Below are 14,087 nucleotides of genomic sequence, written 5' to 3'. Positions count from 1 at the left end.
CCACTTCCCGGACTCTCACTCCGGCATGTAGTCACTTCCCGGACTCTCACTCCAGCATTGTAGTCACTTCCCGGACTCTCACTCCAGCGTTGTAGTCACTTCCCGGACTCTCACTCCAGCATTGTAGTCACTTCCTGGACTCTCACTCCAGCGTTGTAGTCACTTCCTGGGCTCTCACTCCAGCGTTGTAGTCACTTCCCGGGCTCTCCAGCATTGTAGCCACTTCCCAGAATCTCACTCCAGCATTGTAGCCACTTCCCAGACTCTCACTCCGGCATGTAGTCACTTCCCGGACTCTCACTCCAGCGTTGTAGCCACTTCCCGGACTCTCACTCCAGCGTTGTAGCCACTTCCCGGACTCTCACTCCAGCGTTGTAGCCACTTCCCGGACTCTCACTCCAGCGTTATAGTCACTTCCCGGACTCTCACTCCAGCGTTGTAGCCACTTCCCGGACTCTCACTCCAGCGTTGTAGTCACTTCCCGGACTCTCACTCCAGCGTTGTAGTCACTTCCCGGACTCTCACTCCAGCGTTGTAGTCACTTCCCGGACTCTCACTCCAGCGTTGTAGCCACTTCCCGGACTCTCACTCCAGCGTTGTAGCCACTTCCCGGACTCTCACTCCAGCGTTGTAGCCACTTCCCGGACTCTCACTCCAGCATTGTAGTCACTTCCCGGACTCTCACTCCAGCGTTGTAGTCACTTCCCAGACTCTCACTCCAGCGTTGTAGCCACTTCCCGGACTCTCACTCCAGCGTTGTAGTCACTTCCCGGACTCTCACTCCAGTGTTGTAGTCACTTCCTGGACTCTCACTTCAGAATCTTACAGATGGGGTTCCAATCTTTAGGCAAACATCTCATATCTCCATCATCCTCATAAATAGAAAAGGAAGCCAATGTAGTGTAGTATAAAGAGTATAAAGCATTTATTTAGTAGTGCTTACATATAAGGATCTCATCTGTCAGCAGCATATTCCCATGACATAGCCTGAACAGCTTCCTGGAACATTATACTGCTTTTTCCAATAGTAAAGATGGCTGCTCTGCCACTTCCGGTTTGAAGATTACATCAGATGTCACGTCTTCTGACGCGTTTTGTCACTTCTGGACTTCTTCTGAAGGAATTTTACACAGGATTTTTTGGACAATACCTATTTGTGGATACCGAATTAATTTATTTATTATGAAATGCAAGAATGAACCAATTATTTTCAATAGTCCAAGAACTGGAGCCTGTGCAGTGCAGAAGAGAACATATCTCTTTGCATGCTGACATCATATCGTTGTACAGTCTTTTGGAAGGACTTTTAATGTTTCCTACATTTTATATCTGCCCACTTCCTGGTGTGTTGAGGTGCTGGTGACGTAGCCAGCTTCTCACAGCTGCCTCCTGGGAGAGTTACCTCACAAGTGTCTCCCAGAGAAATCTTGCACATGTGCTTTCTCTTGGTTTATTTAAGCTAACAGGGCCTGTTTACTTTGAATAACACATGCGCACAGGGGCGGACTGACCATTTGGAAACTCGGGCACTGCCAGGGTCAGTGGGGAGCCCCATGAGATGCCCCTGGTACCTTTTTCATAGGCTTTTTTGAGTTTGGGCAAGGACACAGGGGCCCCATGATCCCCTATTGCCCGGAGGCCCCATGAGTTGTCAGTCCGCCCCTGCATGCGCAATGCAAAAACAAATGTGCCCTATTAGTTTCAATAGGCCAAGAGCTGGCGTGTGCAAAAAACGAACATGCCCTGAAGGTTCCAATAGCCAGGGCATGTGCCATGCAAAAGAGGAACATGTCCTATTAGTCTCCATCGCTTTCACACCATGGATGCACCAGCTTTTGGTCTAATGATGGCTTGTTCCTTTTATATGATATAGGCCCCCTAGAGCATGGTGGGAAAGCCAACCTGCCCTGATCATTTCATAATGCCAAGATCTGGCATATGCCGAGTGCAAACACAAATGTGCCCTGTTATGTGTCACTAGACCAAGTACCAGCTCACGTGCAGTGCGAAAACAAACACGTCCTCTTCATTTCATTGTATCAAGAGCCGGCACATGCGCAGTACCAAAGCAAACGTGCCCTATCAGTTTCAATGAGCAGAACCAGAACATGCCATTCAAACTGTGATTTAAACGACTGGCCACACATTACACAATTTTCCTTTAGATTTACCAAAAGCGTATATTATGAGATCAAACTCTCATGCAATCTGGCAGGCCCTTGCACTACATAGTTGAAAGTAAATCCAAAGGAAATTGAATAAGAAAATTGTGTAGTGTATGGCCAGCTTTGGAGCGATCTGTTGGCTTCCATAGCACACAATATGGCACATGCATGAAAACAGACACCAGGGGCGTCCTTAGGGTTGGTGTCACCCGGTGCGGTAACACTTGGTGTCACCCCTCCGATGATCCCCGCAGGATGGATCGGATCTGTGGATTGAGCATAATGGATCGGAGTCCGATCCATTATCCTCCCTAATCCATAGATCTGATCCACCCTGCGGGGATCGTCGGCTTGCAACCTATACGGGGTTAACCGATCTCTCTACGAGCTCCGCGAAAAGGTAAGTTTTAACGCAAGCCGACGATCCCCGCAAGATGGATGGGATCTGCAGATTGGGGAGGATAATGGATCAGACTCCAATCCATTATGCTCAATCCGCAGATCCGATCCATCCTGCGAGGATCGTCGGCTTGCTTTAAAAATTACCTTTTCGTGGAGTGGGTACGGTGTCACCCCGTGCAAGAGGTGTCACCCGGTGCGGCCTGCACCTGCCTAGGGACGCCACTGACAGACACACTCGTCATTGGTGGGCTGGCACAGGAAGAAGGAACCAGTCACAATGACATTTTTAAAAAAACAAATGGTGGTATGGTCTTCACATTCAGGATGAAGAACAGACCACAGAGACTGCAGAAGACGTGAAGAGATCCTGTAACTATCACTAAGTTCATTGTGTGTGCATGGCTGTAGTCAGCTTTATTAAAAGGGGGGGGGGGTGATTTCTCCTGATTATTGGGAGTGAGAGGAGCCCATTACTGCCCCATGCCTGCTTGATCAGATAAAACACAACTCAGCTCCTGAGTGTGCATAGCAGCCTGTGTATACAGGCATATGTTTGCATCAGATTTGTTCTCCTCATACACATCAATGCGGATGCAAAACTAGCTTAAAGCGTTACTAAACCCACAACAGTACAATCAGTCTGTATATGCAGTAAAGCATGCTTGTTATACTCACTGTGGGACCTAAGGGGTTAATCCTCTGCATTGTGTAAAAAGGCAGTTTGATCCTGACTTCTCTGATCTTCCCTTTCGTCTACTGTCCCCAATCCATCTGCTGATAGAACAGAGCCTTGGGGACAAGCTGCACATGTTCAGTTTGGTGTGTATTGCTAGAGTTTTTTTTTTATTTTTTGGGAGGGTGCATGGGCCAATCAGCACTGTCCAGACCGAGGGTCAGGGGTCCTGCAGCCTCATGGGACAATCAGGGGAGAATGAAAAACTCCTCCTACAAGCAGGGGCGGACTGACGATTTGGAAACTCGGGCACTGCCCGAGGGCCCGGGGTCAGTAGGGGGCCCCATGAGATGCCCCTAGTACCTTTTTCATAGGCTTTTTTGAATTTGGGCAAGGACACAGGGGCCCCATGATCCCCTATCCATCTGCTGATAGAACAGAGCCTTGGGGACAAGCTGCACATGTTCAGTTTGGTGTGTATTGCTAGAGTTTTTTTTTTATTTTTTGGGAGGGTGCATGGGCCAATCAGCACTGTCCAGACCGAGGGTCAGGGGTCCTGCAGCCTCATGGGACAATCAGGGGAGAATGAAAAACTCCTCCTACAAGCAGGGGCGGACTGACGATTTGGAAACTCGGGCACTGCCCGAGGGCCCGGGGTCAGTAGGGGGCCCCATGAGATGCCCCTAGTACCTTTTTCATAGGCTTTTTTGAATTTGGGCAAGGACACAGGGGCCCCATGATCCCCTATTGCCCGGGGGCCCTTGAGTTGTCAGTCCGCCCCTGCCTACAACCTTTAACCAGTGCTTGGCTGGACACTAATAGAAGTCAAAAGCACTGACAGTGTACTAATGGCACTGGGCAGGAAGGGGTTAACATGAGGGGCAATCAAAGGGTTAACAGTGTGCAGGGAGTGTTTTACTAGGGGGCGGTGTCAGTGTGCTTTACTGTAAGCACACTGCTTTGGATGTAAACAAAACAGTCATCCTCCCCGTTGAAGATGCTCAGTAATCACCAGGCGCCGGCAGTTAATCACTGTCCGGGACCCGGCGACCGACAGCTGCGCACGCGCTCACTACAAATCACCTATATATACACGTGATTTTGCGCACCCCTGCCATCTTGTAGCAGTATATCTGCTATAGGGAAAGCGATTAAGTAAGTTATTATTTGCATAGGATTTTCAGGTATCTCTAGCAGCTCATCAGGGAGGAAGGTGAAGGTAGGATGTTGCATTTAAAAAAAATTAAAAAAAAAATGGTGGCATGGTTTTTATGTGGTGCCTACAGGAATTTGGTGTGCTGACACTTATGCAGGCCATAGAAGGGTCGAAAACCGGATGTTTTTTAAAAAAAAAAATAAAAAAAAATTGGTCGTTCAATAGGTCAACGTTACCACAAATGGTAAAAAAAAAAAACAATTTTCGTCCTGTCTACGCCCAGCATTTAATTACTTCTGTCCCTGCAGAGAGCTCCGCTATTATATTTGACATGAAAAAGTATTGCGGTTGCAACAATGTATCTATTTCGGATACAGATGTTTTTATTTGGATACAAATAGATACATTGTTGCAACTGCAATACTTTTGGAAAGAGTACAGTACAGTACAGTATGGCACAGTAGCTCTGGCTGGATGTTTAGGGTCATTGTCCTGCTGGAAGTTGAACCTCTGCCCCAGTCAAGTCTTTTGCAGACTCTTAACAGGTTGTCTTCTAAGATTGCCCTGTTTTTGGCTCCATCCATCATCCGATCAACTCTGACCAGCTTCCCTGTCCTTGCTGAAGAAAAGCATCCCCACAATGCTGCCACCACCATGTTTCACAGTGGGGATAGTGTGTTCAGGATGATGTGTTGTGTTAGATTTCCGCCACACATAGTGTTTTGTTTTTAGGCCAAAAAGTTCAATATTGGTCTCATCTGACCGGAGCACCTTCTTCCACGTTTGCTATGTCTCCCACATGACTTCTCAGAAACTGCAAATGGGACTTCTTATGGCTTTCTTCCAACAATGGCTTTTTTTCTTGCCACTCTTCCATAAAGGCCAGATTTGTGGAGTGCATGACTAATAGTTGTCCTGTGAATAGATTCTTCCCCACCTGGATTGTGGCTCTCTGCAGCTCCTCCAGAGTTACCATGGGCCTCTCCTTGCTTGGCCTGTAAGTTTAGGTGGACATCCATGTCTTGGTAGGTTTGCAGTTGTGCCATACTCTTTCCATTTTCCATGAGATGTTCAAATCCTAGGATATTTTTTTATAACCTAACCCTGCTTTAATACTTCTCCACAACTTAATTCCTGACCTGTCTGGTGTGTTCCTTGGCCTTCATGATGCTGTTTGTTCACTAATGTTCTCTAGCAAACCTCTGTGGGCTTCACACAACAGCTGGATTTATACTGAGATGAAGTTACACACAGGTGGACTCTGTTACTAATTAGGTGACGTCTGGAGGCAATTAGCTCCACTAGATTTTAGTTAGGGATATCAGAGTAAAGGGGGCTGAATACAAATACACCACACTTTTCAGATATTTATTTGTAAACAATTTTGAAAACCATTTATCATTTTCCTTCCACTTCACAATTATGTGCTACTTTCTGTTGGGCTATAGCATAAAACCCCAATAAAATACATTTACGTTTTTGGTTGTAACATGACAAAATGTGGAAAATTTCAAGGGGTATGAATACGTTTTCAAGGCAGTGTAGCCAGTGAAGTGACTGGTCTCACATAATACACAGAGATTAAACAAATCCTCCTACATAGAGTATAGTTGTTTATCTGCAGTCTTCTCTTCTTTACATCCATTCAAAGTCTTTAATTTAAAAAGCTTGTTCGAGCTTTCAGAAAATAGGGGGCAGAGAAGTGAAATTACACACTGCAGAGATCAATGAGGAGAGCTCTGAGAGCTGATTGGATGGAAGGGACACCCACCACTCTTCCTTTCACACAGCTCACAGGAACAGAGCTGAGACTGTCAATCAAAGGCTGTGTGCTGGATCTCCCTTCCCTGTTGCCTTTTGTCTCTTGGTGTCAAGAAAACCTGTCAGAAATGACTCATGTGAATAGCAGGGGAACGAGGCAGCAGCCAGAAATGACACTTAGTGCTCCTAATTGAGACAAGTACACACTATAGAGGGATATGCTTTGTTCATATTTCATGTCTGAGGTTTACAACCACTTTAATACTGACTGTTGGTTGTGCTATATTGATTATTATTCTGAATCACCATTTTTATAAGCTGTGATCTATCTTCATGTGTGCTACTCTGACATGTTTTCAACTTACTCTTGAATAACGTTGACGTGATGACACGTGAACACCGTTCTCTCCAGTACTGTGAGCCTGGATCAGCGTGATGACATTTCCCCAGGGGGTGTGTCCATGATGGTCTGGACTCAAGGGAAGTGGGTTGTATGACACGGAGCATCATTCAGCCAAGAAGAAAACTGGCACTGGAGCCAATCATCTTTGTTGCATAGCACCACTGCTGGGCTATTGAGTTCTTACATTTTTATTTCACAAAGTAGAGCCAATATCTAGTGTGGGGAAGCAGGTTTTAATGCTACATTTTTTTCCCAAACCAGCAACACAGCAGTGGGTAAGGAGAATATCCACTGGAAACAACATCTAGTGTAGGTTTTAACCACTTCCAGACCGGACACTTTTACCCCCTTCCTGACCAGGGCAATTTTCAGCGCTATCATACTTTGAATGACAATTGCACGGTCATGCAACACTGTACCCAAATTAATTTTTTACCATTTTTTTTGAGCCAGATAAAGCTTTATTTTGGTGGTATTTATCCACCGCTGGGATTTTTATTTTTTTTGCTATGTAAATGAAAAGGTCCAAAAATTTTGAAAAAAAGTTTTTAAATAAAATTTTGCAAATAAATACTATTTCATCCTAAATCTTAGCCAAAATTTATTCAGTTATCTTTTTAGTAACAAAAAAAAAAAATCCAAATTAGTTTATAACAAAAAATTATAATTTTTAAACATTTTTATTTTTTTAGATTATTTTTTATTTTTATGTTTTTTTTTTACATACTGTCACCCTAGCAGTACACTGTCACCATGGTGGCACTGTACTACTTGTGGGGGGTGATGAAGATTTTCTTTTTTTTTTTTTACACTGATTGCTTTTACACCCATATAGGATGTAAAAGCAATCATTTCTCTTTCTCTCTGTCTGCATTCTTGCACTCATTGAGAAGTACTGAGTGAGCTGTGATTGGTCACAGGTTGTCACATGGTACAAGGCTGTTGTGAATAGCCTTGTACCATGTGACCTCTGTGATCATTCACAGATTTCACACGTAGTAAGCAATGATGTCACAAGTGAGGTCCCATCCGACGATCAGCGTTTCACTGTGTCCGGAGGACAAAGCGGGCACCGGATCGCGGTGCTGCATGCTCCCAGGGAGCATGCACAAGCAGGGTGCGGGGAGGCAGTTTATAAACGGCCACCCGACCCTGCACTGCCACCGTCTGGCCGTTTATATGCAACAGCCGGTCGGGAAGTGGTTAAAGTAGTTGTAAAGGCATATATTGTTTTTTTTTTTTAAATATTAAACATAATATACTTACCTGCTTTTTGCAATGGTATTACACAGAGAGGCCACATACCTCCTCTTCTGGGGTCCCCCAACAGCGCTCTCTGCTCCTTCTCTTCTCCAAGTGCCCCCTTAGTAAGCTGCACCATCACCAAGCCAAACTATGTGTGTCCATAGACACACAGTGCTAGTCCCCTCCTCACAAGATTTGATTGACAGCAGCAGAAGCCAATGGTTCCTGCTGCTGCCTCTGTGTCCTGTGACAAGAGGAAAAGAGAGCAGTTCTGGTGCAGACAGGCACAGTGCTGGATTGAAAGAAGTGCCAGGTAAGTGTTTAAGGGGCTGGGGAGAGCGGATACTGGAAGGATTTTGTTGAGGTAAAAAACCTTATGCCGTTAGAACCATTTTATAAACATCTGAAAACTGCAAATTTCTATGTAGTCTGTTCCCAGCCTTAATACATAGGCCTGAACACTATCTGAGCATTTTAGCACACACAATAAAAGTTTACACAAAGCGCATTTATTAGAAATTATTTTACTTTTTTAGCAAGGAACAGAGAAAATGAAAATAGTTCGCAGTCAAAAAGCTTAATCTTCTCTTCCCACGTAAATGCTAATACACACAAATAGAGAGACAAAAATAACATAGGCAAATAACACATTAACAATGGATTACATTTTCCTTGGGGCCAGCCCAAGTTTGCAGTACAAAAATTACATTTTTCGCTAGCTCTGTGGTTTAAAAATATAAGTTGATATAAGTTGTTGGTCAAGCAGAAGATTGGCAAATATAACATGTTAATTAAATAGAATTAAGGGATAATCAATTAAAACATCATCTAGGTAACACTGCAGATACTTCATATTATCAATATTTTAACCAAGGCTATTAAGAATAAAAACAATAAAATGTATGCCTTAGCTCCTAAATAAAAACCTTCAACAGCTGTAGTGTTGATAGCTGGTTTTATATATAAAAAAGAATTATGCATGTAGAATTTGGAGGCTAAAACACACAACTCAAGCCATAAGTGATAATGTTCTTTAAACGACAGGTACACTTTTCCAAAAATATTTTAATAAAATAAATAGGCTTGGTCACTGCCAAAAAAACAAACAAAAAACTATATCCCAGCCTCAAATACCCCTCACACTAGCAGAACTCTGCAGGTTTGTAGTATCGAGAGCATGATCATAAACAGAGGAGTGGGACCCGTTTCCCTCAATGGACTCTCCAAGAAAAGGATTTTACGGGCAGTACAAAAATTGTACTTACTTTTGCAGCCATTAAAAGATAAAAGGAAGTATTTAAATTTCAGGATATCCAAAAATAGTCCAATTAAGGGGTGGTCAACACAGCAAACAAATGCTAATGGACTAAAAAAACCAAAACAGAGAACTGGGGACTGCGCTCAGTTCACGAAGCCACCTAAAGAACCTTGCCCCTTAAGCTGGTATCAGATGATGAGGCTACATCCACTTGGTAGAATTTAGAGAACATGAAGACTTGGTGGCAGACCTGCAAATTTGGGAAGCAGTTCCTTGATGCCAAGAAGCACCCACAGATCTAGCCGAGTGTGTCTTGGCAAGAAGGCTTGCAACCGGATTCTTGAGACTATTCGGTTGCCCAAGTCACCTAGAGATGATAGAATGAGAAGCCGGTGCACCTTTACGGTGTTTATCCAGAATTACAAAAAGGGAATCAATCTTCCTAAAGAAAGCAGTGGCTGAGAGACTCTAAGGCCTCATTCACACCATATGCACAGAAAAACTGATGGAAAAAACATGCAGATTTCACTTGCAGAGACATTAGTTTTCATGTGCGTTTCAGTGAGTCTTATACATGTTGCAGATTCCTGTGCAGAAAAAATTCCACACATGATACTAATGCTGTGGCGTGAACAGGGCACAGAGAAAAATGGTTTTCTTTGTGCCCTTGCAGAACACATGCAGAAAAACTTGCGTCTCTGCACCATGCATAACAGCCCAAAACACATCCAGGCAATGAAGGGAAATTTCCTTTTGGTTGACTGAAGGTGGACAGGGGGACAGGAGAACGATGCCTTGGTTGAGGTGAAAGGCAGAAACTACCTTAGGCAAGAAGAAAGTCCAGGACCTGAACACCAACTTGTTACTATGCGGACCAAAAAAAAAAAAAAAAAAAAAGTTCCTTGTAGGATAAGGCCACCAACTAAAAGACAATTGCCTTGCAGAAATGATGGCCACAAGAAACACCACCTTGTGTGTAAGAGTAGAGAGAGGAAGGTCTCTAATGGGTTCAAATGGTGGTTTATGAAGTGCATAGAAAGACACATTTAGATCCTATGGAGTCATTTGGAAATGGACAAGGAGAGCTACATGGCAAATCCTTTCTGCAAAGATCTTGATCAGAGTGAGAAACAGAATAGAGAGTCAGACACTGTTCCAGACCTAGCTGTAGGAAGGAGAGAATTTGTCCTATGGATAATCTCCAAGGTGGAAACCCTGAGACTCAAATCCAGTACAGTAAGCCTTTAATGTTCAATGACAGATCTTACGAGAAGAAGACTTCCTAGCTTTTAGGATTGTAGAATCATAGTAATGACAAACTCAGAGTGCCTTGTTCCTCAGAAGGTGGGCTTCCACAACCATGCTATTGAAGCCGGAACCAGAATGGCAATTCATTCCTTGAGACAGAAGGTCCTGGCAATCTGGTAGAACCCATGGAATGTATATAAGGAACCTTACCAGGTTAGTGTACCACATCCACCTGGGCCAGTAAGAAGTTATAGGAATCACTGAAATGCCTTCCATTTTGATTCTGCAAGGCACATGAGAAAGATGTTTTAGGGGAGGGAAAGCATAGATCATTGATCCCATGGAGGCACCAGAGCATCCACTGCTTCTGCTTGAGGAATCCTAGTTCTTCAATAGCGCTCAGGCCCACAGCATTTCATCTTTCACTGCAAAAACCAGCGGGACAGCGTAAAAAGGCCTCATTAATCCAAGCAACCTTAGTTACTTGGATTAATGAGGCCTTTAAGGTTGCTCTTGATGCATGGCCAACCTGCCTACTCACGGAGTCTTCAGAGACAAACCAAGCACTAAGGCAATGCCAATGCCTCTCAATCTTGAAAGTAGTCCAGAGCGAACTTTCACCAGAACAAAGTTTGGAGTGGCCAATGGTTACAAGGCTGTCCTCACATGTCCAGTCCAGTGGGGTCTGGATGCAGTGTTCCAAAAACTAGGCTGAGAACAACCATGTTGTAAATATGCAATCAAATTATAAAGCTTCCCTTTAGGATTATATGGTGATGGACTTGTTTGGGCTTCCCCAGTCCATCAGTAGGACCATTCATGCTCTGATGAACCATAAGTGAATGTTTATGTACAAAAAATGTTTTATTAAAAACGTACAGCCTCTAATATTCCCGGCCACCTTAAAAAAGGTGAATTTTTTTTTTATCAACTATCGTTACCTTTAGAACTCTTTTCTCTGACTAATCTCAACAGTTCATCCAACAGCATTTTTTTTCTGACTAGCAAACGCCAGTCCATACAAAATGTATACTTCAGATATGGGTAGATGCCAGGTCGTCCATAATTTTCCTCGAGAGACGGTTCCTTATTTTCGGTAATTGAATCTAATGATTTCTCTTGATCCACAAGCTAAAAATGCTGGATTTTCAGTGCAGAAGTGGCACAAATGAGTCAGCTAGCTGCACGTGAGGGTAAACTTGTCCGACCTGGTTTTCAGTTGCAGCTTTTAGCGCCGTAGACAAAAGGCAGAGAAGTGACTCCAGTCACTGCAGTGGCTATTTGTTCTTCAGCTGCTATGGCAACTTTGCTGGCTCTTATGTAAATAAAAGCACATTAAACATTAATAAAGTTATACTAAACAAGATTGATTTCCCCAGCAAGCAGTTTTCTTTTATGCACTGTTCAGCTCTTAAAAGCTAGCCGTAGACTTGATAATACTGGGCATTTAAGGGTCAGTCCTCTAAAAATGCTTATTTTTGTACTAGGTAGATCGTGACATACGAGTCACCCACCAGCTGCTTAATATCTCCAAAGGACGCCAAGGGCACCGGAGTTCCCAGCTCCGCCCACATCTTGTTCTCTACAAGCGTCTCATAAGCCCTGTTGCATTTTTTTATTGATGTTCAGAAGATGCAGCAGAAGTTGTGAGGCTCTGTCTCTGATCAAGGTAGGAACTCTATCACAGAGGTCTCATCACTTGAGTTTCTGACAATTACCAGAAGCCGAAGCATTTTTCCACCCCCTGGCATGGATACAAAAACAAATATTTAGGGCGGACTTAGCACTTAAATGTTCCTCCAACTTGCTGCTAATATTCCAACAGCTGAGACGGCCAATCTGTAATCAGTAAGGCATTCTCTCAAGTCGGTCAAGAGGAACCTGTTTTTAGAGATAACTTTCTCAGAAGCAAGAAGAGCTTGCAATGTGTGTGAACAAACTATACATTAATATATAAAAACATTAATTGTTATCACAATTGCATGGGATTAAAACTACTAGTAGCCACCAAAGGAAGATCAGACCAGCTATTCTTCACGGGCAACTTACTAGCTAGACGCTCCATCAATCAATAATCTGTAACAATCCATGCAACCACATTGTAATACTCCGAATGTATGTGAAAGTGCAAAGTCAAGCAAGAATCACAATTGGCCCTTTGATGCACGGTGCTAAAGTATTTCACAGAGGTCAATGGAAAAGATTAATAACTTTTTTTTTTTTTAACAAATGTCAACCTGTATGCTTTTGTAAGCTGAAAAATGCATGCAATTTACTAAAAAACAAGTGTCTAAAGGGCACATGAAATTCTGAAAATTGCATCAATTTTTAAATAGCAAAATGTGCAAACGTAGCCTCACTTAAAATGGTCATGAGATAATAGTGGCTCAGTGGTCACAGGGGTTCATAAAAATACATGCCCACTGGCTATTTTACCTTTCTGAACTTCCCTTTATTTCATGCTTGATTGAACCAGCTATTCTTCATGAGAAACTTACTAACTAGACGCTTCATCAATCAATAATCTGTAACAAGCCACATAACTGCATTGTAATACTCCAAATGCATATGAAAAGTGCAAAGCTGAGCAAGAGTCACAATTGGCCCTTTGATATATGGTGCTAAGGTCTTTCACAGAGGTCAATGGAAAAGATTAGGAATTGTTTTGTTTTTTTAAGTCAACCTATATGCCCCTGTAAGCTGAAAAATGCATTCAGTTTACTAAAAACAAATGTCTAAAATGGCACATAAAAAAAAAAAATCTGTAAATTGCATAAATTTTTAAATAGCAAATGTGCAAACTTAGCCTCACTTAAAATGGCCATGGGATAACAGTGGCTCAGTGGTCACAAGGGTTCATAAAAATATATGCCCACTGATTATTCAACCTTCCTGGGCTTCCCTTTATTTATTGTTTGATTAAAGCTAAAAAATAACAAAACGAAGGAAGGAGGTCAGCAATCAGTAAGGAACTATTGAGGTGGGTCAGGTTTCCTAAATTTAGTTCCAATATTAAGCAGTCATGCAGATGTAGTTTGGAGTTTACCACATGTGGGCACCTTTCTGCAGAAACTAGGACCTGAATACACTGAGCCAACAAAAAGCACTGCTACAATATAAATATGTGCAATAAAAAATGGTGGTATCATGACATCACCTACAAGGAACAAGAATACACTTTTCCTATAAGGAAGAGTGGTACTTCCCTTTAAGAGGTAAACAATTGGGTGGAAAATATAGACAAAATAAAGAGTGGTAGTTGCACTGCTTCCAGCTAAAGTGCACCTGTCACCTATTCTACTCTGCCACAACATGCAGAAAGTTCTGTACAGATTGAAGTCTCCATGACAAATTCTACAGCAATGAGTCAGTTAAAGGCCATGTTTCAGACCAGTTGGCTTAAACCAACCCATATGGAAGAAAAATATATTTGAAATATATTTTAAAAATATTCTTCCCAAATATATTGCCATATATTTGAAATGCTACAATTTTGGCCATATTAAAAAAAAAAAAAAAAAAAAAGATATATATATATATATATATATATATATATATATATATATATATGTATGTAAGTATGTATGTGCAGTTTAAGCCTAAGGTGGACACTTACATATACATACATACACTGCATGTTGAAATGCATTTATTACAAAATATATGAAAAATATTTGTACAAATACATTTCAAATATACTGTATGGTCTTTAAAAATACAAATCTACATTGTAGAAATATGTTAAAATGACTTTTTTATGTTAAAAAAAACCTGAA

This window comes from Staurois parvus, unplaced genomic scaffold (genome assembly GCF_062004578.1).
Source record: "Staurois parvus isolate SC_StPar_1 unplaced genomic scaffold, SC_StPar_1.0 ptg001087l, whole genome shotgun sequence".
Classification (NCBI taxonomy): Eukaryota; Metazoa; Chordata; class Amphibia; order Anura; family Ranidae; genus Staurois; species Staurois parvus.
The sequence above is the reverse complement of the archived record's forward strand: the minus strand, read 5'-3'. Positions refer to the sequence as shown.